The 27500-nt window shown below is 38.9% G+C and overlaps 1 protein-coding gene across 5 annotated transcripts in view; it reads right to left on the reverse strand.

The window, feature by feature from the left end:
• The window catches only part of patj (PATJ crumbs cell polarity complex component), a 155741-nt gene that overhangs the window by 60003 nt on the left and 68238 nt on the right, over positions 1-27500 (reverse strand). The window lies entirely within an intron of this gene.

A 27500-nucleotide genomic window follows, 5' to 3' on the forward strand; every position in this document is an offset into this window, starting at 1 on the left:
TTATACACACACACACACTGAAGGACACACACACACACACACATACACACACACACACACACACACACACACACACACACACACACACACACACACACACACACACACACGCACACATTAGTTCACAGTCCAACACACACAGAAATACATAAATGAAAGTGTCTGCAGGAGGTTTGTACATGTTTCATTCAGAGGTCGTCAGCAGTGAAACACTTCTGTTACTTGACTTTTTCCATTTCTGGAGACTTTCTCTGACAGCTGGAGTTACTCTGTAGATAGTCTGTGCGTATAAATCATTTAGATATAGATGTTACAGATGAATTATTACTGTGTTTTAAAGCAGCTACAACATTGACACGCTGTGGAAACTGAGCAGTTGAAAGATTTGATATAAAAACAGTCAAGAGGCTTCAATTCATAACGGACACACACACACACACACACGTTTCCATCACTTCAGAGGACATTACATTCACTTACATTCATGTCCTGGAGACTGACTCTAACATAAAACCAGGTCTTAACCCTAAAATTGAATGATTTACATTATGGGTTTTTGTTTTTTGTCCCCAGGGAGGTGAGTCCCCACATGTGACCTGTTACACACACACACACACACACACACACACACACACACACACACACACACACACACACACACACACACACACACACACACACACACACAGGTAACCCCGGTCACATTATCATCACTGCCAGTTACGTAAGCAGCACAAACACATGTCAGTGCGTCCAACAATAAGCCACTTAAAGATGTAAAAGCACCTTCTTCCCTCCGTTCAGACTGAAACAGCGATTTTCTCACCAAAGAAAATGAGCTTTTTCAAAATGTTCTCCAGATTATATGAATCTTAAAACTGAGCTCCAACGTTCTCTGTGATCTTTCATCTTAAATGAAATACAGCTGAGCACTCAGCACGACTGTTTCTTTATTGTTGTATTTTTGTCCCTGCAGTTTTTTCTTATGTTTGCTTGTAGCTGATTCTATTTGCCAGATTGATTCTGTTACTTATTCTTCATTGATTTACCGTGAGATGTGGTCTTTATGTGTTTCATTATGTTTTGAATAAGTCATCAATAATTAATCAGGATTTATGTTGGTTTTATGAGACGACATCATGATGATAAAATAATGATTCTATCAGCAGCTGGTTAACATGTCGAGTTTATTAAACTACTATTTCACACTCAGAAGAGAAAAATATGGAAATGAGACAAATGATATTGTGAATTTGGCAGCATTATAACACTGACAGAGTCTGTGATGCAGTTTAGTTGAGATTCAGCTGTTTTTACGTTGTTCAGATGTTTCTCTGTGTTTAGATCGTCTATCAACAAACACTGATTATCGATCTCACAACAAACCGACCAATCAGAATACGAATCACAATCTGACAGCTTCAAACTGATATCTGACAGTCTGATTGTGATCAAGGTCTCGCACGGTGTGATCACTGATAAACTTACATCAGACTAAAGGCTCCTCACTTAAAACACTAACAGTTGCTTTCACACAAAAACTGTCAGAGTATCTGTAGTGTGTGTGTGTGTGTGTGTGTGTGTGTGTGTGTTGGGGGGGGGGTTCATCTCCTCCTGGACTGAAATCTGAATTCAAGCAGAAAAGCTGCTGGAAATAAAACAACAGCAGCACCAAATCCTCCACTTCAGTGTTTCTGCTTCTTTTGTCGGAGTAACCCTGAGAGTCTGTAACTCTGCTGGTGATCTGCTTCACACGTCTGAGTCCCTGCAGACGCTCAAAGTCTGTCTGACCTGTGTGCAGCAACTACACAGACGTGGACACAATCAAATAACGTGCAGATATTTCAGAGTAAAGCCAGAGTTCAGACACAAGCAAAGAGGAAATGTTTATTAAAGATTTGATTTAGTGTGGTGCAATATTCCTTCTGTGTGCTCTGCCTCCGCCTGCCTGAGGAACGTTTACTGTCTCATTTATCTCCAGCAGCTCCTCAGGTTAACTGCATTCGCTGAAACTGATTAAAGGATTTGAAAGAGACGCTTTAGAGCAGAAACTGTCAGCTATCGCAAACATCTACAGCAAACATCAGGATTTAAAAAAAACAAGGTAAGAAAGACACAAATCTTTGACTTTTGTCTGTCGAAGGAAGAGAAACAAGGAAAGAGCAGCTTGTGTTCTCTCCTTCTTCTGTATGTAGCAGAGCTGCTGCAGCAGCTCCTGGAGGTCACTGCAATGCAACAGTAGCTCAGCCTGCAACACACACACACACACACACACACACACACACACACACACACACACACACACACACAGTTTCCTGAGGGAGGTGGCATTAATCTACTACCAACGCTGCCTGGACAGGACCAGTTAGCAACAACACACTGAGGAGAGAGACTTCCTGTGTATATTTGTACATCTTTATATTTTATTTAATCTCTCTCTTATCTTTTCATTACAGTTGTAAATATTTATTTTGCACTCAAATTGAAACTAGAGCTCTAAGAAGACAAATTTCACCGCCTGCAGTGTCGCCACCCGCTGTGCTGCTGAGCATAAAAGCTCTTGAATCATGAATCTTGAATAAACATGAGCACTACTACAGTATTAGCACCATATACCAGTATAAGTACCACAGTACCAGTACTAGCACCATTATCGGTACCAATGCAAGTACCTGCAACAGTATCAGTATCCATCCCATTACTGCACACAGCGAGCTGCACGCTGTGACAATGATTGGCTGGACTGGGGTCATGTGAGGATGTGAAGCACCTGAGATTATAAAACTAAAATAGTACTGCAGCAGCTCTGTCTAAGAAACACAGTTACTGGTTCGGATGGATTACAACAGTTCATGTTTTCAAAAAAATCCTGAATTGATTGACTTGTGAGAGGTTGAGAGACAGAAACTGAACTGCTGTTCTGTGAGGTTTATCATCATCAGCATCGTCCACGTCCCTAAAATCTCGACATAAGACGACCTGTTCCGCTCCGTTTGTGGAAATAAAAGAGTGAAAAGAAGAAGAATGAGAGGTTGCTGCTGTCAGAAAGCAGCAGACACGTTGATCAGTGTCAGTCGTCGTATTAGAGGAACTGAAACTATTAGACAACATGAATCCATCAGAGCAGCTGCACTGTGACACAAATAACGAGGAAACGCTTTGACATGAAATAAGACGCTGAAAAGCATCTTCATAAAGCAAAGTGACTGATATGAGAGGCGTCATGTGACAGTCAGAGATATTAGAGGAGAGAATATTACAGCAGCTGATGTTACACTGTCAGCACAACATGATGCTGCAGCTGTTTACTGCTGACACAAACATCTGCACTACAGATGTGTCGATGTCTGTTATATACTGTGGTGAAACTTTCTGACTGTATCAGTACCAACAACTGTTTCCATCACTGTGATTATCATTGTTTCCAGAAGATATTGTGAACACAGAGCAGTACTGCTGCCTGTAAGAGCCCAGTATAACTGTTATTATGTTCTATGTGCATTAACAGATGTCTCTGCCTTTTAAAAATGTATTTAATTATTAACATCTAGCAGAAAACACTATAAAGAAATCAGTCGATCAATTTCATGAGGAAAATTCTTAAATATTTATGGGTAGAATCTACGAGACGCTGAGCTGCATTTAAAGTGATTTCCAGTCAACTGTCTTAAACTTTGAACAACTAACTTACAGAGTTTAAACTGGTCAAAGTCCAACAAAGCTGCAACGTACAGACCACTGAGTGGTTTTCCTCCTGTTAAGAGAGTCAGTACTGCGTCATTGTCTGAGCTTCCTGGGTTTCAGATATTCTCTCTTATGTTACAGGTGTTGTCAGTTTGCCCTAAACTATGTATTTTTGGAATTTTGTCCTGCAGAATGTAATGTAAGCAACATGGATAAGAACATGTCTGACTGTGTTTTGTTTACTACAAGCAAAACGCTTTAAATCCACGGAAACAGAGTCTACAACCCCGACGAAGCCACAAACTCTTCAATTATTCATATGTACCACATCAGGAGAAATCTGTTTACAATGGTGGAAGAATAAAAATACTCCACTACAAGTAAAAACCTGCAGTAAAAGTACATAAGTATTATGAGCTTGATGTAGTTAAAGTATTGCAGTAAAAGTACATAAGTATTATGAGCTTGATGTAGTTAAAGTATTGCAGTAAAAGTACATAAGTATTATGAGCTTGATGTAGTTAAAGTATTGCAGTAAAAGTACATAAGTATTATGAGCTTGATGTAGTTAAAGTATTGCAGTAAAAGTACATAAGTATTATGAGCTTGATGTAGTTAAAGTATTGCAGTAAAAGTACATAAGTATTATGAGCTTGATGTAGTTAAAGTATTGCAGTAAAAGTAGTGGTTTGGTCCCTCTGACTGATATATTATTATATATGACATCATTAGATTATTAATAGTGAAGCATCAGTGTTAGAGCAGCATGTTACTGTTGTAGCTGCTGGAGGTGGAGCTAGTTTACACTACTTTATATACAGTTAGCTAGTTTAGTCCAGTGGTTCCCAACCTAGGGGTCGGGCCCCTCCAAAGGGTCAGCAGATAAATCTGAGGGGTGGTGAGATGATTAATGGGAGAGGAAAGAAGAAAAAACAAAGTTCTGATACACAAATCTGTTTTCAGTTTTTGGACTTTTTCTCTAATCTTTGATTTTTGCTGAAATATTGGATCATTTGAACATTTATTGAAATGAAAGCATGTGAGAAGTTTAGAGGGAAAAATCACTATTTGGTGGAGCTGTTAACAACTCATAGACATGTGAAATGTGACCCCGACTACACACTGCTTTTTGTAAGACGTCAAAAGCCAAAAAGGTTGGAAACCACTGGTTTCATCTTTAACAATGTGTTGTATTTTAAAAGCTTGTTATATTATCCATTGTGTCAAATCTTCATCTGAAAAGTAACTAAAGCTGTCAAATAAATGTAGTGGAGTAGAAAGTACAATATTTCCCTCTGAAATGTAGAAAGTAGCATCACATGGAAATACTCAAGTAAAGTACAAGTACCTCAAACTGTACTTGAGTAAATTTCCAGCACTGTGTGTGAACGAGGTTCAGTGTGCATGTGTGAGTGTGTGTTTGGTGAATATCTACGTGTGTCTGGAGACTAAATGAGTGATGCAGTGTTACCCAGGGAGCCCGCCAAGTCAATCTGCGCTAGTCATCACCAGCTACACATACACACACACATATACATACACACACACACACTAAAAACACACCTTGACCTGCACAGTTGAATGAATTCATGCAAGGCTATTTGCGGTATCGCTGCACAAACACACACACACACAAAACAATGCAGCATAACCCTGATGTGTAGAAGTCTGTACCCACCTGTTTGTTTGTGTGTGTGCGTGTGTGTGCGTGTGTGTGTGCGTGTGTGTGTGTGTTTATGTGTGTGTGTGTGCAGACAGAAGCAGACGGACATGCAGACAGGTTAAAGGTGACCTCTACCTGGACACACACACACAAAATCAGCCATCTCATAACTCATCTGTTCTTGCCATGATACTGGAACACCAGCAGCACACACACGCACACACACACACACACACACACACACACACACATAAACAGAGTGAGAGCGTACTAACCCGGCGGCAACATCATCCATACTTCAGTCTTCACACACACCGAGATAAATCCACATGTACCGCTGTGTGTGTGTGTGTGTGTTTGTGTGTGTGTGAGTCGCCTCGGTCTCAGGTTCGCTGTATATCCAGAAAACGAGATATGTGTGTGTGAGTGTGTGTGTGTGTATGTGTGTGTGTGTGTGTGTGTGTGAGCCAGCTGCTGTGATACTGAGGCAGAGAGCGACGAATAGCTCTGTTATACACTCCAACCTCGATTACACTCTCTCTCTCTCCTCTCCACCCTCCTCCTCCTCCTCCTCCTCCTCCCCCTGCTGCTCCACCTCCCCCCTTCCCTCTCTCTCTCTCTCTCATCCATCTTTTTTCTCTCCATCAGAATCTATTTTTCGTCCTCTCTCGCTCTCTCTCTCTCTCTACGCCAGCCCTCCCTGCTGCAACAACACACACGCAAACCTCTTCACCAGAATAGAAACTCTAGTGATATAAATATAATAAATGTACAAATGCGATTCATTTTCATCACTTGACCAGCCTGCAAGGAATAATTCTGGTTTATTATAACTTTTGTTCATTATTTCTATCAGTAATAATATCATTCTACTCACCGAGCTAAAGCCGAGCTTTCTTGTAAACGCACAAAAATGTTTAAATATAATGTAATAAAAGCGTTAAATGTATTTCCTTCCTCATAAAACATCTGTAAAGCTGATTTTAAAAATATTTAAAATCCTGCATTGTTTCCATTCTTGTTTACTCGCCGACAGTCTTAGCAGATGGCGCGTTGCTGCGTTTCTTGGCGCGTCACCGCCACCTGAAGATCAGTGGAAAAGTGTGAAACCATTGGCAGAAACGTGTATCACGCCATCTGTGATCTTGTACAAACAAGACGGGGACCCACTCATAAAAACATGGCTCCATAACGTTACTCAAAAACTCCACAGGACGCCGTAAGTAGCTGAGATCTGGGACCATGGTGACATCACTGTGAAGAGGTGTGATGTTTCCCTGATAAACAAAGAAAGATCCATGAAACCTCCTCTTGAATAACGGGGAACCTCCTCTAAGAGATCTGAATCCTAACAGAAAGGCCCCCTGACCTTTGTGATGATCTTTGGAGTCTCCTAAAAACCAACCAGAATCTCTGTACACAACTCCTGTGATCTTAAATTCTTTCTCAACTTCTCAGTGAGTTGGGAAAACTCCTCAAAGGACTTTTGACATGTGACAACATCTTACTGTACTCAAGAACACCCAAAACTTCCTTACAGACTTCTTGATCCTCTTCGATCACCCTTAATCCTCCTAAAGTGCTTGGAACTTTGTAAAACTTCATACAGATTTCTACAAACTACAAATGTACACAAGGAAACTCCTTCTGAACCCCTGGAATTTTATCACGGATAAAACAGTAGCTGTTCAAGAACTCCAGGATCCCCCTGAAAGACTCCAAGACTTCCTCAAAGATCTCTGGACTTCTGGTACCAATCAAGAATGCCACAGATCCTACAAAAAACCCTCTGGATCCTCCTCAAAGACAATGTGGAACCTCGTTAACCACCTCTATTTTCTGGTTAACTTCTAATGCATGACCTTAGAACCTCCTCATGATACCCCTGATGGATAATAGAGACCCTTCTGGGACCACCGAATCCTCATCAAAGACCTCCAATGTCTTCAGTTATCTCAAAACACCACAACCTTCTTAAGGATGCCTGGAACCTCCATATCCTCCATTATTCCATTGAAGCTTGTAACGTGTTGTAGAATCTCCTCATGGGGGACAAAGAAACCCTTCTGCAAGTCCTGGATCCTCTTCAAACCGCAGTCTGGAGCTTGAGTAATGCCTCAAGAACAACCCAGATGATTTTCAAGGATCCTTAAAAACTTCATAAAGAGTTCTGCATCATCATAAATTCAACCTCTCCATGAAGATCTGCATCCTCCTCAAAGCTCCCTTTAACTGTCTCAAGGATTTGTGTATCTCTAAGCTCCATAAAATCCTCAAGACCTTCGTCAAGGTTTCATAAATCCTCATCAAAACTCAGATCTTCAGGAAGACTCTGTGTCCCTTCCTTAAAAAACATTGCTTTGAAGATTTGCATATTGAGAACCTTCAATCTTCTCAAGGATGTCTGAAACCTTCATAAAGAGTTCTCTATCATCATCAAAGCTCATTCCAACCTCTCCAAGAATATCTGGAGCCTCCATTAAGTCTTCTAGACCCCCCAAGCTTCCCTTGATCCTCCTCAGGACCCCTGGAGCTCCTAATTTCATATCCAGACCAGGATTCACCTTTAACCCTTGAGAACGATGAGGGGTCGACCCTGGAACCTTCTTAAGGGCTTCAGGTACCCATTAAGAACCACCCAGACTCTCCTGAAGGATCTCTGCAACCTTCATCAACAGCTCTGCATCCTCCTCAAAGCTCCCCTTAACTGTCTCAAGGATTTGTGTAACTCTAAGCTCCATAAAATCCTCAAGACCTTCGTCAAGGTTCCACAAATCCTCATCAAAACTCCCCGCCTTCAAAAAACATTGTTTTGAAGATTTGCATATTGAGAATCTTCAATCTTTTCAAGGATGTCTGAAACCTCTATAACTCTACAAACTCCTGGAAGCCCTCCTACAAGTCCTGGATCCTCTTCAACCTTCTGTCTGGAACCTGCTTGAGGGTTTTAGATACCCATCAAGAACAATCCAGATTACCTTCAAGGATCCCTACAAACCCTTACATCTGCAAATTGCTCCAGACCCTCCTCAAGCTTCCATCGATCCTCCTTGGGACTCCTTTGCTGTTGCAACAGTTGTTCTGTAGAAAGTGTAATTATCTTTTTCTCAGAGCTTCTTCTCATCATATTCGCTGCTTGAGATTTTCTTTGAAAGCGTCATAGTCACTTCTTCACTAACTACTTGTTGTTTACTAGCTAGTTTGCAGACTTAACAGCCCTGATCGTCCAGTGAGACGTAGCGGGACGGTGTGTTTATGCGTCTTCTACTGTGAGGTCAGTGAAATAATTTTCCCATTAAATACAGCTGACTGTCCAAATTATATGTATGATAATTATTCCCAAACAACACAGTTTATGAGTGGAGAAGCTCTGTTGTCAGACCTTCACTTCAGCACCTGAATGCACCACCAGGAAGGATTCACAGGTCACGCCGTCATTTTACCACCAATAAAACTTGTGTGTTTCATTATTTCATTATGATGCATCAAGTCTGAGAGCTGAAAAGAGTCTGAAAGAAGAAAAAACTCATTAAAAATTACAGCAATGCTTGTATCAATTAGGAAATGTCAGTAATGTAAGTTCTATGGTTTCAGGTACAAACCAGACTCTTCAAAAAGCCTCCGTCAACCCCCTTCAGGTACATTTGAAGCATCATTAGCCTCCATAAAGAACCCAACAACCCCATCGAATGTCTCTGGAACCTCCTTATGGACTCTTGGAGCTCCTCAAAGATGCTGGCTCCCCAATTTAAGAACCGTTGCTTTGAAGATTTGCATATTCAGCACACATAAGCAATAAACGATGGTGAACATGATGACTCTGTGTGTGTGTGTGTGTGTGTGTGTGTGTGAATGTTGCAATCAAAGAGGAGGGGTAGAGGAGAGATGAGGACAGGAAACAGAGATGGAGACTAATCTACATCAACACACACACACACACACACAGTCATGCATTAATTCAGTGCAGTGTGTCGTGTTGTTGTGCGTCTGTGGGGAGCTGATGCAGCCAACTGTTCTGTTATGATAGCTTATTGATCCAACACGCATGAATGGACGCGTGCACGCACACACACACACAAAATACTAATGCTTGTGTGAATGTGCAAAGACACACACTTGAGCTCACACACGCACGCACGCACACACTTGTGCACGCATGAACACACACACACACACAGCAGTTCAGATTGTGCCTTCATCACCATTCAGACCAGCACCTCCCCTCTGCCTCGATATGACTCACAAATCAAACAAACCCAAAACATCACAGTGTCTGAGAGCAGCGAGCAGCCTCAATTATTATCTCACACACACACACACACACACACACACACACACACACACACACACACACACACGCTCACACACACACACACACACACACACACACACACACACACACACAGTATACTCTCCTGCTTGTATTCTGAGTGTTTACTTGACTTTGTTCCATATTACTTTAACTTGTGTAAAATCATGTGAAACACATTTGTCACCATTACTGAGACTAATTTCTCTCTTCATACTCTGCTGCACATCCAGTCGTCCTTTGGGGGCAAATAAAGTAATAACCGACTTGAATTTGTGTTGTTTTGGGACGCAGCGCCGGCTGTTTTCCAGCAGCGGTGACAGACTGAGCATGAACATCGCTGGAATCTGTTCAGTCAGTCAAGGCAATTTTATTTATATAGCCAGATATCACAAATTAGCCTCATGGGGCTTCACACAATCTGTGCAGCAATACAACATCCTCTGTCTGTAGACGCTCGATTCGAATAAGGAAAAACTCCCTAAAAAAACCTTTTAACAGAGAAAAAATGTTAGAAAACTTAAAATCACAGGAATACAGCACAGTCAGACCAGCTGATCAGTCTCATATATTCCATTTTTTGCCAGTCAAATTTACACAAATGTGCTGCACGATGGTGAACGCTGCACACAGCAGCACAGACAGTAACGTCACAGCCAGAAACACACAGCATGCACGTTCTTCTTCTTCTTCTTTAGCGCAAGTGAAGAAGACACAAAACTCACAATCTGTAAAACCTGTAAGTCCGAAACAAGCCGTAGAGGAAACGACCTTGAAAACATTTGGAACAACTAACATCGACCCCAGTGAATGTGACAGGTTTCAAGAAGCTAGCAAAGGAAAAGCAGCTGCAGCTTTTTAAATAGTTCATATTTTATATGAACATACAATTGAATTTAAATTTTCCATTAAAGAAAAGTTACAAAAATTGTTTGTGTATGCTGCTAATTATAGTTCTTATAAAGAAAGAAAATCAGGATCAGTCAAGAAAATTGCAGTCGGTGCAGCTCTGGATGGAGGATGAATCCACAACCACGATCTTTCCTCAACTTAAAACAAACTGCAGTTCATTACCTGCAGATACTGAAGAAACAAAGAATTTTGGATGTTACAAAACGTTCTTACAGATTCGTCCAAAAATGGAAAATCTTGTCTCTTATTCACATTTAATGTATGATGATACCGTTATATCCGTGATAAACTGGCACATTTGTCCTTAATTTACTTTTCCACTTTTCAATAATAAGATAACAAGATGTATAAGATAAAAGACGTATAATAACATAGTAAGATTTATGATATATCAGTTGAATTTCCTGGTCATCATCATGTTACGATGATTTCTTCACTTGCTCATCTGGATGTTTAATGACGTATTTTCTTTGGGTTTTGCTCATCAGTTACTCTTTTCTCCTCTGATTGGACGATTCTGGCACATATTCAGGTGTGCAGAGACTTTTTTTTAACTTTTTGAGCGTCTTATATGAAAATGATAAAAAATGAACACTGAAGAGTTCATCAGCGTCACACTGCTTAGTCCATTATAATCCTCCCAGATGTGATTTATTACAATATATTATATTTATATTTACTTCACAGATTAAAGCTTCACTTCATGTTAGTTGTTTCAGGTTACTGTTGTTGCTTCAGCAGGTATATTTGTCAGACTGTCAGAGGAAGGTTTCACCTACAAACAGCTTGTTAGCATCTGTCAGTCGCTGCTGCTGCGTCTGTGACGACCACACAGACTCCAGCTGAAGAAAAACAACCGACGAAAATAGAAAATGTGTCACTTCACCTTTAGATTGAAGATCAGGCTAAAAAAAAAAAAATTAAACAGAGCAGAAAGAGCTGCAGTCTCTCACTGCTCAGTGTCTTCATCTGTAAAATAAACCTCTTTAAGACCCTGCAGCTGCATCACAAGGTTTTTATAAAGTTAGATAAAATCTCTCAACCTTTCAGCTCAGTTAATGTTCATCCATTTATCATAAACACACAATATGTCTGTTCAGACACAACTTGTTTTAAATTCCAGTGCAGATCTCAAAGTTTTCAAAGAATTCAAATCTGTCTGTCTGGTTAAATCTGGGGGAGATGTGTCTGAAATGGTGAAGCCATAAAAAAAAAAAAAAAAAACGTGGAGTCTTTTAATAATTAAAGGCGCCCTGCAGAGTTCTCTACTGAACAAGAGTCACTTTTACATTCAGTCTTTCTCACCAAGAAGCAGCCTGAGCATCACTGAGCTCGGAGAAATATAGAAAACATGCAAAAACAAACAAACAACATTGTTTATATCCACGTTTGCTAACTAGCAGTTTTCTTCCTTGTTACATTTTGATGCAGCTTTAGCGCCACCTGTTGATCGGATGAATAGTGAGATAACATCTGCAGTGAGGAGACACTCATCAGAACATCGCTTCGTAGCGCCACTGGTCAAAAGCTCCACAGCGAACCTTTAATTTACTGAAAACATTGTAAAGCTTTAATGAAGATCTGGAACCAGAATATAAACTGTTTGATACCATCTGACAGACTGATAAAAAAGACTGTCCTCCCAAGAAAAATGACAAAAATTAAAAGCTACATGTGTTCACGCTGCAGCGCCCTCTGGTGGTTGTAGAGATTATGACGAGAGCAAAGGAGGAAATCAGGTGACTTATTACAGAGCGACAAAGTCCTCGTAGGGAGCAGGTCAACAAAACGACAACACGAGAGATTACTGTTCACTTCCTGTTTCCAAACAACAGTCAATAAGTTTTTGTTTTTTTTTAAACCATGATCACGATCGTCCGTTAACGGTTGTAACGGTTTCAGAAGGAACAGACGGATGAAAACTCTTCTATGTGTCGTTCAGTAGTTCATGGAGCAACCACGACGTTCATCCTTTAATTAGGATGAAACACTGGTTGGATACATTTTTTTATTTGGATTTCTGTCTTGATTTCGCATCATATTTTCTCCTGATTTAGTATTTTATTTCCATGAAGTTCTCTGACTTGTGAGATACAGATTAAATCAAAGAACAGTCCAAAACACTGGATCCTACATTTCCCATAATGCTGGTTTTTCATTAGAGCCTCCAAACCTGGTAAACAGCCACATCTTTCAAACTTCACACCTCCAGTTTGTAAGCTGATGACATCACTATGACATCATCAGAGTTACTTTCATTATTATGATCTTTTTTTTTTATTTCATTTGCACAATAAAAACGAAGCAGCTTAAAACAACACAACAAAAGAGAAGAAACAGATTGTAACTCAGTTTGGAAACTTCTGCTTCAGAGGATTAAATTCTTCTCAGGGTGACGTTTGCTCACAGTAATGTTTCATATTTGTTTATATATAAAAAGCTAAATGATTCCCACGTGTCTGGACGGAGACGTCCTGAAGACCAATCAGATAAACGCAGCGCTGACTGTGCACTCTTCACTCCTGATGTGCTGCTGTCGGCAAAAAGAGCTGTGATGCATCATTTCCCTCAGAAGATGATAAGAAAGAATAAATAAAGTGTGGACCTGAATGTGTCCTGATGGGTGTTTTTTTCTTACTGTGGGAGGAAATGAAGCTCAGTAGATAAGAGAGGATCTGTGACACCAGCAGAATACACAAAAACAAAACATTTAAATGTAAAGTACGAGGGAGGAAGACACTCTGGATGTAAATTAATGTTCAGAGTGGGAGCTGAAACCTGCAGCTGGTCGACAGTTTTAGAGATAGATCCTGCAGATAAACCACTGCAGTTAAATGCAGAGAGGAAGAAGAGGAGGAGGAGAAACAAAACGTCTCTGAGGAGTTAAACGCTGCTTCATGCTGTGACAGTAGTGAACAGTGTCTGATTAAAACAATGCTGATTGGTCTGACAGTGATTCTGAAGGCAGATATTTAGAGATGCTTCATTTAAATCAATTAATCATCAGCGTTTTAACTTTAAGACGTCACAAAAACACGTCAATAACTGCAAATATGTTTTATTAATAGCTGCTGTTTGTGTGGATCCAGACCAGCAATGTGTTACTGCACCTCCCAGTCCTCCCAGTCCTCTAACTCCTGCAGCCTGCAGGGAAATTAACTCAAATCATATTTGCGACTGTTGATGTGTGTAACTGTGTATAACAGCGTCATCGGTGCCAATTAACAGGATTTCTTCCTCTTGTCAACAAATCTCATGTTTGGAAGTATTGTGTTTGTATCAAAGCCGGATATATATCATTCCTCCGTTATCGTTTGTTGTCTTACTCGTCATTATTATGCTCAAATGTAAGAGCTGCTCTAGTTTATCATCCACACTTTACCAGGCCTGACATTGTGTTGTTGTGTTATTTGTTGATTGTTGTCATCCTATTTGTTGATTTGTGTGTCTTAACCAACCTCCGGGGCTGTAAAATGAAGCCAACTGAAGTTCCCCAGAGATAAAGCTGAACTACTGACACACGCTTCATGAACACTTATTGTAACACTTTAATTTTCTAAAATTAAAAGCGTAATAAAAAAAAACAGGATTTTTAAGCCTCTTTCCACTTTTAATCGAATATAAATACAAATAATTTTGCTGCCTCAACAAATACAGATACAAATACAAATACTGGACTCTCTGCACATCCCTAGTAACTACGTCCATATTTTTATACAGTCTATGGTCTTAAGCTGCTTGTTTGCATCGGCATATTGTCACCGCTTTTATTGTTGATTGTATTGTCAATGCTTTTATTCGTAATATTTGTCCTTCCAACTTTTTGCCTGCCCAGGGACAACAGATGGCTATTAATATGCACTGTCCCAGTCAAATAAAGTAATAAAATAAAAATAAAAATGTGTGTAGATGTTCATGATCCTCAGAGGATGCATCCTGCTGAGTTTGGTGATGCTCTGACTCTTCCTCTAGCGCCACCAGCAGGTCGACTTTTTAGTTTCTTTATTGAAATATCTCAACAACTATCGGATGGATTGTTGTGAAATTAGTTTCACACGTTCATGTTTCCCGTCAGGATGAAATGTAATAACTTTGATCTCCTGACATCTTCATCCATCTGGTCGACATCTTCATCTGTCCAATACTTTCATTTATGACCAAATTAGAACTGCAAGGATTAGTTGATCAACAGAAAATGAATCAACAACTATTCTATTAATCAATTAATCATTTAGGTCATTTTGATGATTCTTTGGACTTTCATGATAATAAACTTCAGACTGTTGATCAAACTAAATGAAATGCACGCTGGGCTTCAGAGAATCATGATGATACTCTTCAGTGTTTTCTGATGTTTTGTAGATCAAACAATTTAATTAGCAAGATGAATCTTTTCAGATTAATTAAATGTATTAATTATTAAGATCATCATCTCTAGACTGGATACCTGTTCAGTTACTCAGCTGTATGAAGTCGTGTTGTGATGCTGAATCTGAGTCTATTTATATTCTGTTTGCTGCTGCAACGACCCAGTTTCTCCACAAGTTTCATCTGATTTAATTAACTTTATAATGACTGTGAATATATTTATATTCATAGAGCACTTTAAACAAACTGCACTGACACAAAGACAAAACCTTCAAATAACAATAGTTAGACTAAAAAAATGAAGATTATGAAGCTTAGATCTGTTTTTTACCGTTTTACCAGTAATGGAGATAAATTTCTGCTGCAATATGTTGATCATTTTGATCACGTGTGTACAAGTGAAAACTATTTTCTATGTCAGGAGATAAAATAAATCCAACACTGATGCTGTTCTACTGTAGAGAAGTCTGAGGAGCAGCTGGATGTTTAGACTTGAACACTTTGGTTCAGGTTCAGGTAAGATGGGCCGTAGCCAACGCCAAACATAACAAAAGAACTGCCGTAACTCTTCAGTAACCTCTCACACTTAACATCATCTAACTGCCGAGCACCAAAACAGGAAGAAGAAGCACAAGCCCCGCCCCCAACTCCACTGATCACAGGTGTGCTATCTCCCGCTGATCACTGTTACAGGTAGGTCACATGACCGACAGGCTTCACAGCTTCTAAGCTGACAACGACATGTTCACTGACAGTCTGGAAATGTCAGTACTGCAACTCAGCAGACCTTATGTCTGAACTAACTAACATTTCTCACAGTAACAATCATAACAGTGAAACACTAACATGAACACATGTTATGTGTCGGGCTATTTCTTGGCTCTGATCAGTTGCTAAGCAACCAGCAGAGTGTCCAGGAAGTTACTATGCCTTGTCAAGAAATAGTCCTGCACATAACCCCCTAAAGAACAGTGAATTACAATCTGTACACACCTCGTGTTACCTTTGGACAGAGCTAGGCTAACAGTTTCTACCTGTTTTCAGTCTTTATGCTAAGCTAAGCTAACAGGCTGCTAGCTATGGCTTTATATTATGGTATCAGTCTGAACATCTACCTCTCCTCTCTTCCCCTAAATGTCAAACTTTTCCTTTAACCGAGAGCTGTGAGTGACTGAAGGTCTGCGTCTGACCTCCATGAAAACAGAGCGATTACAGGAAGCACATCCATCCTGTCAGACGGCTCCCGTCCCTGCATCCACAGTCCCATGTGGTGCCTTCTGGCTCCTTTTCCAGATGATCACTGGCCAGAACCAACAGATGCAAACACTGTTTTTTACCCTCTGCTATCACCCTAAAGAGGAACAGGTCATCACTAACTTTACATGAAGTTCTTGCATTTTGCATGTGAACTGATTTGACTTCTATGTGCTTTTTTATCTTTTATGTGTTTTATGTTTGGTGTCTTTGTTTCGTTTGGTGTTTCTTCTGTTGCTGCTCAAACAGCTGCCCTTCAGGGACAATAAAGTTATAGAATCTTGAATCTTAAACACAACCATAAAAACCTTCATCATGCTTTAGTTGCTATGAATGAACAGACTGTGTTTAACCCTCGATAGTCTGATGGATTATAGGCTGCTGTTAGTTAAAGGCAGCAAAAAACAGAAATATTGAATAAACAACGAAATTCAATTGTATTAAAAAAAAAAATGGCCGTCATTATCTGAACATATGAAATGAACAACACGACATAACATTCAGTAATTTTCTGTTTCTTCGGCTGAAGGCCACAGTGTGTGTGTGTGTGATTCAGCCTCCTCTCAAGGACAGCTGTATCACCTGGAGGAGGAGACGTCTGTGATTTTAATAAACTTCAAAAGGTACTCTCTCTGTATGTGTGTGAGAGTGTGTGAGAGTGGAAACAGAATAAAGAGCAGGCTGCAGTTTGACTTCACCACCGAGCAGCTGGAGGATCAGAAGTCGTCAAGTCTGGGATTCAAACCGACAACCTTGAAATCACAAACTCTGATCAGTCGCTCACAGTCGTGTGTGTGTGTGTGTGTGTGTGTGTTGCTGTCTGAAGAAGGCCACACTAATCAGTTCAGGGAGGTATCGAGCAGCTGCTGCAAAATACACAAACACACACACACATAGAGTAGAGACAGCTTCAGCCACAGATCATTTACTGTGATAACTGTGTGTATATGTGTGTGTGTGTGTGTGTGTGTGTGTGTGTGTGTGTGTGTACATGGTGTTGCATACTGATGCTGTTCTGCAGATAAACCTCCACAGTCGTGAAGTCATCCAGGATACTACGGAGCCCCTAAATACGACGATATTCTAGAGATTATATATTAAAAAGTGAGAATCGTCTTGATGACGTGTTCACAGCTTCAGATCTTCTTCTTCTGCTGTAACATCGGCTCATACACAGAGTGATGCATGACAGCAGCGGTCAGTATCATTAACTAGCAGACATGTTCATATGTTGTGTTTATTTCTTTGAACTCATTTAAGTATAGATTTGATTTATAACACTGTAGCTGGTAGATTTAGTAAATGAGGACTAACAGCTTATTTTAATGCTAAACAGACGGGTCAAAAATGAAAGTAAAAACCTGAACAACTGAGAGGAGAAACATAATGAATGCAGATGTTTCCACTCAGGTGAGCTGCAGGGTACAATTAACAATTAACATCCAATCATGTTCTGTGGTTCTGTGTGTATAAAAGCAGACTCAGCTGATCCGCATCTTGTATTCAGATGTAAAGAGGAAGAGATGTGAGAGAATCTGAACGACATCTGCATTCAGATCTACAGGACAGACATCAGTAAACATTCATCATCATCATCATCAAAACAACGAATGAGGGAATATCTTTATGAAGAAAGTTCATCCCTTTATTCCAAACACTTTACTACCCGTCTGAGACTAGAGACGTACTATTAGTCATCAACATGTGATAAACACTGATCAGCTTTATTTATGGTTGATTGAAAGTTGTTGGTGCCTCCTGTTTGTGTTTGTGAAGGACAAATCTATTACAACAAACTCACACATTAAAAATGAATTTCTGGAGGTTTATTAGACTTGATTTCTATTTTATTTCCTTCAGCAGCTTTATGTTTCTAAAATGTAATGACTAGGAGGCAGAGATGGTCTCAGTCAGATGTAGGACATCTGTTTGGACTGAAGACCGAAGATTTAACAGGTTTTCTCATCACAGCAAACTTTAGTCTGAGACGGAACAAAGTCACAGAGTTAAAGATTAGTTTAGGAACCAAAGAGCAAACTGGATCCATCAGTCAGTCTGACTGGAACTCAGCAGGCAGTGACAGACTGAGATAGAGCCGTTCACCTCAAATAACACCATGCAGAAGCAGACCACACACACACCTAACAAACACACACACACACACACACACACACACACGGAGAGTCTCTGTCAGCTTTCTAAAGCTCTTCAGTGATTTCTCTTTCTGCTTCTTCACTCTCTTCATTTTCCTTTAACCTTTCTAAACATTTCTGTCGCCCCTCACTGAGCTGTCAGTCATGCGTCAGTGTGTGAGCAGCGAAGCAAAGCCGCCGCCTCCCCACCGCACACACACACACACACACACACACACACACACACAGTCAGTAACACGCCAGCCACCTTGTTATGGACCCTGCAGGATGAAACTTTACCTTCATGCAGTGAAATTCTCTGCTGTTATCTTCAGCCTGAAGCTGTTTACTGTAGATATTTACAGTAAACTCTGCATGCAGGCTGCTGCTCTGCAGGAATTTCAACACTTTGATCAAATATCTCAACAACTATTGCTTCAGATATTCATGTTTCCCTGAAGATGAATCCTGGTGATCCTCTGACTTTTCATGTAGTGCCACCTGCAGGTCAAAAACGCCACTTGACCGACGTTTCAGTGTACGGCAGGATAAGACTACGATATTACTGCTACTAATACTTTGGTACAAGGTCAAAGCTAATTTATTCCAGACAGAAGAGGAAGATGAAGGGTTATTCTGTTCCTTTGATAATCTTACAGATGAGTTTTCTGATGTGACAGCAGGAACACTTCCTTCCCTCATGGATAGAAAATCACCACCGTCATCACACTGCCATGGTTATACAGGTCATAATCTATATTTTTATGATAGAAGTGGCTGTTTGTACAAAGTCCTCCGTGTCTGTTTATTGTTGGTACGGAATTAATATTGATTGGCGTTGTCTCCTGATCAAATTCATTTTGCTTACAGCTGAAACACTGATCCTTCCCCTGGTTTGGCCCAGTTTAACAGCATTAAAATGACCGACATGATGGTCAAAACGTCCAGTTAGTGGTCTACAAGAGGTCCAGTGTTTTCCTGTTAAAACTGTGATTATGTACCAATAGAACAAACTACTATCAGCATGGAAAACCAGTCCAGACCAGCAGCCTGTGGCCTACCGGCACAGAATCCTGTTCAGTCAATAGCTGGTAAATTATTGCACCTGTTCAATGTCTGATGTGTCAGTGTGTAACGTGTTTGGCTCGTAGTGATGAACCTACAGAGAATTATCAGAGACTCTGCAGCTCCTCTCGGCTTTACGGAGCTTTATAGTGAGTTTCAGCTCATTGTTTATCTGTCCAGCTGCAACTTTTACTGTTCTGGTTCACTCTCAGCGTCTCATAGCGTCGTTTTCAGAGAGGAAAAGCTGTAAAAAAAAGCCGCTGAACACTACCTGCTCAGCACCAAACAGACTAGCTGATGAACATTTAGCAGACTGACATCTACGGCAGAGCATCATATTCAATAAAGTGATTATATGTTGAATATATAAAATCTTAATCTAATAGCTAATGTGATGAAATATTTGCCCGTGAAATATAGTGAAGTATGAAGCAGCATAAAATATAAATACTCCAAATAAACTGGACTTAAATCAAGCACAGTACATTTACTCTCCAGCACTCTGTATGGAACGGCCATAAAGCTCCATCTAATTTCCTTTAAAAGCAGTTGAGTAAACGTGATTTATATAAAATTATTTCCACCTCATAACCATCACACAGTTGTGAAACAGTCCAGCGGAGCGAGCAGCGTCTGCAGGCTGCACAGATGTTGGATATTTGCTCTGAGAAAAACAACCTGAAACAGCATTGGGAATTAAATGAATCATTTATTATTGTTGCAGCGGCCGAATGTAATGTTCTTCACCAGGTACATAAATAAGACAACAACAAGCCTGAAAGAGAAGAAGCGGCAGCGGCGAAGCCCGAAAGACCCGCCGCACCGATCAACACCGTCACCACAACAAATACATCATCTCTGCTCCCCTCATGAACCACACGCTGACACAAACAACCCACTTTATTCTATTTGTGGGAAAACTCTCAGTGGAAAAGTCCATCAGTCCAGCCGGGAGCCCCAAAGATGTTGTACTCAATATCTTTTTTTACACATTTCATAAATATACTGTCTGTGTTTGCTGACAGACACCATTCCATGACTCTGGACTTCCATCAATAACAAATCAGCTCACAGATTCAGACAGCTGGCAGAAAACACAACAACAAGCCACGAAAAATGAGCTTCTGGCATCAAGCTCCAGACAGACGCTTCCTCCCTGATGCCAAACATGACATTTCAGGCGATGAAGAGGTTCAGCTGTGATTCTGCCATCAAAAAGCAGCAGACATGCATCAGTTTGTCCTAAAACTCTGCTGTTTTCAGGCTTCTAACAAGGACAAAGACACCATGTAGGATCATATTACACTGTGATAGTCGCCTGTAGAAAGATAATGGTGGAATAATCCAAGTAGTGTTGGCCTTTTTAACAGTTACAGCTCATAGCATCTGTAGTCTGACATCTGACCACCCTGCAGAATAATAATAATAATAATAATAATAATAATAATAATAATAATAATATATTTAATTTTTGTTGCACTTTCCATTCGCAGTGAATCTCAAAGTGCTTCGTCAAATAAGAAAGTCTGTGAAGTCCACATGAGCCAACCAGCATCCCGAGATCCTCATGAAGGAACCTTTTACTGGTCCCGAAGGCAAAGGGGGACAGAGTCTGAGCTCTGAGTCCCGGAGTCCAGGTCTAAGTCCAGGGGAGACTGACGCTGGTCTACAGCAGCTGTGACAGTAGTTTATGTTGAATGTTTGTGTGTAATGAATCTTCTGAGACGTCAGTTTATGTTAGTTTTAAAGAGGCAGTTTTATTGGAGTAAAAACAAGTTATCATTTTTAATATTGGCACTTTTATAACGTGTGTTTTAATAATTAACATTCAAACTCAACAGCTTAAAAAAAACAAGAAATTAAAACAAACTTTAGCTGCAGCTTTGATTCAACATCCTGAACAAAATCACAACATTTATTCTTTTGATTTAAAATATTTCCATTATTCACTTAACACAGATGTTACTGATAACATTAATGATCCTGTGTGAATCAATATTCCAGCATTTGGGGTCATTTATTAGTTTTTTAGGGATTCCTTTGCTTTCTGAGTCATCTGGAGGTAAAATTAAAGAGGCTGCATTAGAGAGAAGGTGAATGATTTAATCATGAGAGGTGATTATTGAAGCGTGAAGCAGTTTTAATAGTTGCAGTTAATTTGTGTGATTCCTGATTAAAGCCTTAAAGGAAAAGATAATCTATCAGAAAATAAACCAAAATAAAATATATTGAAATAAATAAATTGCTACGGACGTCCATAACACAGAAGGTATTTCTACCTGGATGTTATCAGAACACCTCAAAATCCTTTAAGTTACATCAGATAATTATTTTAAGATGTCCAGATGGTTTTCATGACGAGACACATCTTTGACCAAACAGCTCATTTAAAATTAACAAGGATCCATCTGCCTAATAACACCAAATCCCATTGAAACCAGCAGCAAATAAGCTTTTTCCCACAAAACAGCTAAACCCTCCAACCAGCAGCCAGGAAGAATAAAAACAAAAAGAATCCTCACAGCCCCGTCCGCCCCCTTCAAACGCACCAAAACCAAACCAAACGCACCCAGACCAGAGGGAGGCAGAGGCAGCGAGAAAAACCCCCAAACACCCAGAGAGAGAGAAGAGAGACAAAATATAAAAAAAGAGATAAAAGACGTTCTTCACTCTGCTGTAACAGGCCTACGGACGAACTGCTGGTTCAAACAAGTCCTGCAAAGACAGAAACACACACATTAACACACTGCAGCACCACCAGTCTGTCTGCTGGTTTACAGTACAACACAACACAACACCCGAACATACACTGAGATACAACCAGATACAACAAGATACTCTGATATAATGAGAAACACAAAGATATTGTGTGACAATCTGAGATACATTGAGAAACTCCTTGATATTCAGAGATAAAGTGAGATACTGTAGAATAGAGATAAGATTATACATATTATACAAGAATCTGATACAAACTGATTGACTGAGATAAACTGAGATACAGTGAAGTAAACAGAAAGGAGATAAAATAGGACACAGAGGAAATACTGAGATCATCAGAGACAAACTGAGACACCGACAAACTGAAATATTCACACAAATACACACAACCACATAAGAGACATGAACTGAAACTCCTTCATATTCTGAAATTAACTGAGCTACTCTGAGATAGTCAGATATAGTGAGATACTATAAGATAAACTGAGATAATTGAACATACACTAATAATCTGATACACTGAGATAAATTGAGATACAATAGGACACTTAGAAACACTCAGATACTTTTGAGAATGTTTTTAAAAATCTGAGATAAACTGAGACAAATAAAATCAGAAATTAACATATTCTGAGATACTTTCAGATACGCTGACATAAGATGAGATACTTTGAAATAAACTGAGATACTGATGAACACTTATACTTCATACTTACTGAGATAGTCTAAGATATAGTGAGATACTTTGAGATAAACAGACATACTGTAAGAAATATTGAGATAATTGGAAATACACCAAGAAACTCAGATACACTAAGAAACTGATACACTAAAAAACTCAGATACACTAAAAAACTCAGACACAATAAGAAACTGATACACTAAGAAACTCTGATACACTAAGAAACTGATACACTAAGAAACTCTGATACACTAAGAAACTCTGATACACTAAGAAACTGATACACTAAGAAACTCTGATACACTAAGAAACTGATACACTAAGAAACTGATACACTAAGAAACTCAGATACAATAAGAAACTGATACACTAAGAAACTCTGATACACTAAGAAACTGATACACTAAGAAACTCAGATACACTAAGAAACTGATACACTAAGAAACTCAGATACACTAAGAAACTGATACACTAAGAAACTCAGATACACTAAGAAACTGATACACTAAGAAACTGATACACTAAGAAACTGATACACTAAGAAACTCAGATACACTAAGAAACTGATACACTAAGAAACTCAGGTGCACTAAGAAACTCAGGTACACTAAGAAACTCAGATACACTAAGAAACTGATACACTAAGAAACTCAGGTGCACTAAGAAACTCAGGTACACTAAGAAACTCAGATACACTAAGAAACTCAGATACACTAAGAAACTGATACACTAAGAAACTCAGATACACTAAGAAACTCTGATACACTAAGAAACTGATACACTAAGAAACTCAGATACACTAAGAAACTGATACACTAAGAAACTCAGGTGCACTAAGAAACTCAGGTACACTAAGAAACTCAGATACACTAAGAAACTGATACACTAAGAAACTGATACACTAAGAAACTCAGATACACTAAGAAACTCAGATACACTAAGAAACTGATACACTAAGAAACTGATACACTAAGAAACTCTGATACACTAAGAAACTCAGATACACTGAGAAACTGATACACTAAGAAACTGATACACTAAGAAACTGATACACTAAGAAACTGATACACTAAGAAACTGATACACTAAGAAACTCTGATACACTAAGAAACTCAGATACACTGAGAAACTGATACACTAAGAAACTGATACACTAAGAAACTCAGATACACTAAGAAACTGATACACTAAGAAACTCTGATACACTAAGAAACTCAGATACACTGAGAAACTGATACACTAAGAAACTGATACACTAAGAAACTGATACACTAAGAAACTGATACACTAAGAAACTCAGATACACTAAGAAACTGATACACTAAGAAACTCAGATACACTAAAAAACTCAGACACAATAAGAAACTGATACACTAAGAAACTCTGATACACTAAGAAACTGATACACTAAGAAACTCAGATACACTAAGAAACTGATACACTAAGAAACTCTGATACACTAAGAAACTGATACACTAAGAAACTCAGATACACTAAGAAACTCTGATACACTAAGAAACTCTGATACACTAAGAAACTGATACACTAAGAAACTCAGATACACTAAGAAACTGATACACTAAGAAACTCTGATACACTAAGAAACTGATACACTAAGAAACTCTGATACACTAAGAAACTGATACACCAAGAAACTCAGATACACTAAGAAACTGATACACTAAGAAACTGATACACTAAGAAACTCAGATACACTAAGAAACTGATACACTAAGAAACTGATACACTAAGAAACTGATACACTAAGAAACTGATACACTAAGAAACTCAGATACACTAAGAAACTGATACACTAAGAAACTCAGAAACACTAAGAAACTCAGATACACTAAGAAACTGATACACTAAGAAACTGATACACTAAGAAACTGATACACTAAGAAACTGATACACTAAGAAACTCAGATACACTAAGAAACTGATACACTAAGAAACTCAGATACACTAAGAAACTCAGATACACTAAGAAACTCAGATACACAAAGAAACTCAGATACACTGAGAAAATGATACACTAAGAAACTGATACACTAAGAAACTCTGATACACTAAGAAACTCAGATACACTAAGAAACTCTGATACACTAAGAAACTGATACACTAAGAAACTCTGATACACTAAGAAACTCAGAATCACTAAGAAACTCAGATACACTAAGAGACTCAGATACACTGGGATGTACTGAGATAATATGAGATACAATGAAATAATATGAGATAAATTGAGACACAATATGACTTGCAGATACATTCAGATACTCTGAGATAATATAAGAAAAACAGATACTCTGAGATACAGTGAAATATTTTGAGATATTCTGACATAAACTGAGATACTTTGAGAAAAAATGCATTACTCTGAAATACCATGAGATACTGTAAGGAAATGTGAGACACTCTTAGATATATTAGAGATAAACTAAGATGCTTCTGAGACACTGAGATAAACTAACATATCAGACAAGTCTTCACTTTATTCATCAGAGAAACAAAGAAAGAAAAACTGCCATATTTTTAGTCGAGGCACAGATGGAAGAACCTTGAAGAGTCTTTCTGTTAAGTCTTATCTTTATAAAATATCTAACATCTGGGAAAAAGCAGAAATATCTTCATGCAGGTGAGAACAGCTGAAGGATTTTTAGATCTGAGGTCTCAGAAACATTAAACACAGTCTAAGAATCTGAACCTCCAGACATGTTGTACAACACTGCTGCTCAGACTACACACACACACATTCACATTCACACACACACACACACATTCACATTCACACACACACACTCAGAGAGAAGATGCTGTCAGAGCTGTTTAACGCTCTAATGGATCAGGTGATTTGAACTAAACAGAGACACAAGCAGCCAATACTAATGAGAGTCAGAGACGTTGCAACACTGCTGATACCTTGTTTTCATGACAGTGTGAATCAATCAATCGTACATTGATACGTGTTCCTGAAACTGATCGATACTGGATCAGAGGTGCTGTGATGTTCCGCAGGATTAACTGACATCACACCAACTGTGACGCTCGGTTTAATAAACACAAGTAAACATGGTGCAGATGATGGGATCAACAGGAAGAAGACTGTGCTGGAAAAGTCGACTGATTAAAATGAATTAAACTTGGTTGTCGTTTCTATGTTTTACTAGCGCAGCACCTTGTGACCTCGTTAAGAAAGGTGCTTTATAAATTAATTTAAGCTCAAATTAATTTCAGTTATTCATTATTATTATTATTACAGTTGTTCCAAATAAAAACACCTCATTCTCTTTGTTTTCAGCCTCTTAAATCAAAGCTTTTGCTGCTTTTCTTTGTCTTGTATCAGTAAATTTAACATTTGTGAGTCTTGTTCTGTCGGTCTGATAAAACAACAAACTGATGACATCACACCAAACTGGAATCAATAATGAAAATAAGTTTTAGTTGCACTTTATTCCACAGAAATCTAGATGTCATTAGATTAAGAGTGAGTGCATCAGAAAATCACACTGAGAGCTGCACTAAATAAATAAACTATAGCTTTGTTTGACTTAGTTTTTCTACATTAAAACAATCTTGATATTGATCCCTTACAATAGTTTCTTTTAAAGACTTTGTGCAGGTCATTCACCTGGTCAGTGTCTAAATGGTAAACAGACTGCACCTTAAATAAAAGCTTTCTAGTCTTCACTCAAAGCTCTCTGGTCAAACTGTGTAACGGAGGAATTCTGTCTATTATCTCAAACGTCGTTTAGCATTTCTGTGCTGCTGTTTCATACAAACTGATATCAATGTATCTGCAATTAGCTAATATCAGCTGATTGATCCAGCTTATTAAATCTGATCCTCAGTGTAAATATGTATAAATATGTATAACTGTAATATAATCTGCATCATTTTCAGATGATCTCTGACGTCTTCATCACTGTTAACATCAAGCCAAAGACAGACGGAGAGAAAACTTGACAAGCTGACAGTAATTAGAGTCACTGACTGTTATCTGGCAGAAGACCACTGAAAACACACACACACACACACACACACACATACAGCTTGTGTGTTTACTAACCAACAAACACTCTCTCTCCTCCAACACAGCAGATGGTCACATTCAGTCAGTCTGAAGTTGTGTGAGTCAACTCAGGCCACACACACACACACACACACACACACACACACACACACACACACACACTAAAAACACAACTGATCTTAAATTCTCAGATTGTCTTCATGAATGTTTAAAAGTTAGAAGAAGAAGAAAAAAACTGGAAGCACATGAGAATAAAAAGTTCTGTGTTGAGGGAAAATATATTCTAAACATGAAATATTAAAAAGGTAAAGTTGGATAAAGTTTTAAGACAGAAAAGTTTTGTTTTAGGAGAAAATGATTTTGCTTTGGAACATTTTAATAGAAACTTTGTAAATAATGTCTTGAGACAGAATCTTAATACCGAGCTGATCGATTATCTAACAAACATTTACAATATTATCACATAAATATAATAATATTTATACGAGAAAGAGAAAAACACTAACAGAGACTTTATTAACTCGATGCTGATTTACTGAGTAGAGCTGCAACGATTAGTTCATTCATTGATCTGCAAAAGGCAACAATGATGATTTAACAATCTTTATGCAAAGATGTACTGGTTCCAGCTTCCCAGACATGACAGTTTACTGGTTTTCATTTATCTTTGGGTTTTG

This window comes from Thunnus thynnus, chromosome 8 (genome assembly GCF_963924715.1).
Source record: "Thunnus thynnus chromosome 8, fThuThy2.1, whole genome shotgun sequence".
Lineage (NCBI taxonomy): Eukaryota > Metazoa > Chordata > Actinopteri > Scombriformes > Scombridae > Thunnus > Thunnus thynnus.